The sequence below is a fragment of the Austrofundulus limnaeus genome, unplaced genomic scaffold, assembly GCF_001266775.1.
Source record: "Austrofundulus limnaeus strain Quisiro unplaced genomic scaffold, Austrofundulus_limnaeus-1.0 Scaffold1593, whole genome shotgun sequence".
Classification (NCBI taxonomy): Eukaryota; Metazoa; Chordata; class Actinopteri; order Cyprinodontiformes; family Rivulidae; genus Austrofundulus; species Austrofundulus limnaeus.
The window spans coordinates 7408-10173 of NW_013953995.1; positions in this window are offsets into that span (position 1 = coordinate 7408).

Sequence of the window (2766 nt, forward strand, 5' to 3'; positions counted from 1 at the left end):
ACACTGGATCATCATGTTAAAACATTGGTTCATTCCTGTTTCTACCATTTACGAAATATAGCAAAGCTCAGCCCCATTGTATCTCATTCAGAAATGGAAACTTTACTTCACGGTTTTGTTTAATCTCGTTTAGATTACTGTAATGCATTGTATACATGCCTAACTAAAACTTCCCTGGACCAATTAGTCTGTGCAGAATGCGGCTGCCAGGCTCCTGACTAGATCTTCTAAGTTTTGTCATGTGACTCTACTGTTAATGCAACTCCAGTGGCTCCCAGTTTATTATCGAGTGAAATTAAAGATTTTAGTTTTGACTTGGAGATTTCTGCATGGACCGACACCACACTACATTTCTGAACTTTTACATTTTTACACTCCTGTCAGGGCTCTGAGGTCTTGTGATAAAGACATGCTGATTGTTCCTCGGACACAATTAAAGACTGAAGGAGACAGAGCATTTTCCTCTGTGGCTCCAAGGCTTTGGAACTCTGTTCCTCTGAATTTAAGATCAGCTGACTCTGTGGACTCTTTTAAAGTTCAGTTAAAAACGTACCTTTTGTAATCTGCATTTGTTTAAACTTGCTGTTTACTTTTACTTTATTTTATTTTTGTTTGTGTTTGTTGAAGCACTTTGTGATCTCTATCTTGAAATGTGTTGTATAAATAAAGTATTACTTACTTACATTTCATTCCATGAGTTTGGGGTCTCGATTAACCCAGATCTTACTTGTTCTCTGGGAACCTGCTGTTAAGTCTACAAGTTAGCAGACCCGCCCAAAAAAAAAAAAAAAAAACCCAGCAGAATATCTAAATTCCAAGCTGCAAAAGGTAGCACGACCGTGTTGCTAATGACCTGAACATCCGTTCTCCCAGTGTTTGTGTGTTCGTAATGAGAATGTGTGTTCTTAACTGCAAGTTCCTATAGTCTGTGTTTATCACTGACAATGGTAATAAAACTGATTCTAATTCTGAAAACCACTGCCAACTGTGGTGAGTGAAGGCTGTTAGGTTTAAACCCAGAGAAAACTCAGGTAAGTCTTATTTATGTCTACAGACACTTTATATACATACATATTTAAAACCGATGAACATTTTGGTAATCTAAACTGGATTGGCCCATTGATAAAACCATAAAATCGGCAGCACACCTTGTTAAAAATAATCAGGTCTTTTAATTCAAAAAGATGGACCAAAGGAGTAAAAACAGCAAGCCTTTACTCCTTTGGTCCATCTTTTTGAATTAAAGGACCTGATTTTTTTTAACAAGGTGTGCTGCCCGTTTTTATGGTTTTATTGCTGGCTTTGGCTTTTTTTTCGGACCACCACCGACAAGCTACTGATTTCTTCTACACCCTCAGCACCTGAGCGCCTGCCTCTGGTATTTATCCATTCTGGATTGGCCCATTTTAAAATTTTTGTTCTAGTAAGCTGTTTATTCATTTACTGGTGCGTGAAATTATAGAACATCTGTGAATGATGCAAACCCATCACTAACCGTTTTAACCACCTCAAAATGGAGTGCAGCGCAAAAGTCGTCCATGCTGTTCTTCAAGCATGAACTAATCATGCCATAACCTAAAGCTCTCTCTGCTGGCCATGCTGTGTTTAGCAGGAGCACAACAAATTATCAAAAGGTCATGATGTTAAGTAACTGGTAAGTCACAAAGTAACATTTGGAGTTTTATTGTCTACTCTATGTCATGACTTGATTTTAAAAAGAGCAGTTTTTTGAAGAAATTAGAAAGAGGAAAAGGTTTGTAAACAAGATCAAATACTGTCTAAATGACAAAAGTTACTAAATCAAAGTGAGAGGAGTGTCTCTGGAACAAGCAGTTTTGATATATTCCTAGCTAAAAGAGCAGGAAGTGAAGATTTTTATAAATATAACAAAGAAAATTTGTTTTTTTTTTCTTTTCAAGATTGGATAAACCCAGATATTTTAAATTGGATGCCACCTTCTGGCTACTTCCTGTAACATCTGTCATACGAGCTGCTGCCCTTCACCTTATCATGAAGCACCAGAAAATGTCTAAAGTGAGAGCAGCTGAATTGAACAGACAAACCAGGGGACGAGTATGAAAAATTTAACAATTTTATTTACACAAAAGGACTGGATCCAAATAGTCAGTAGAGATAGGACCCAGCAGGTAAGGGTCTCCAAGTCTGAGGGGATCCAGTCCAAGTAGGGTGACCCAGGGACCTTGGGGACAAATGCAGGTGGGAGTGGCCCAGGAGAGGGAGAGAGAAAGAGACCCACAGGTTCCTACCAACAAAACCACTTGCAGTTTGGCAGACGGTTCCAGTAAATACTTGCACCAACAGAACTTCTCCAGGAGGACTTGAGGCATGGACTGCACACACAAAAAATACTAATGAGCTTGATATAGCACAAGAACTATGAAGAGGGCTAGTTTCTTTACCAAACGGTGAAAGATGCTCCAGCATTGACCAACTCAAGAGAAGCAGCTTATAAAGGAGAAGAGGATCATCAGGAGAACCAGCTGCAGCTGTTAGAAAGTCTCCACCCATAGGTCCAATTAGGGATGAGGACCTGTGGAAAAACTAAAACTCCAACACACCTGATTTAAAGAAGTACTAAAAGTATTAATCATTTCTGTTGGGTCAGTCATGAGAACATACTATGTTACCAAGTAATTTACAGACATTTTTCAGAAAATGTTGGAATTTTGACAATGTATTTTTTATTGTGATATTCACACACACACACACACACACACACACACACACACACACACACACACACAC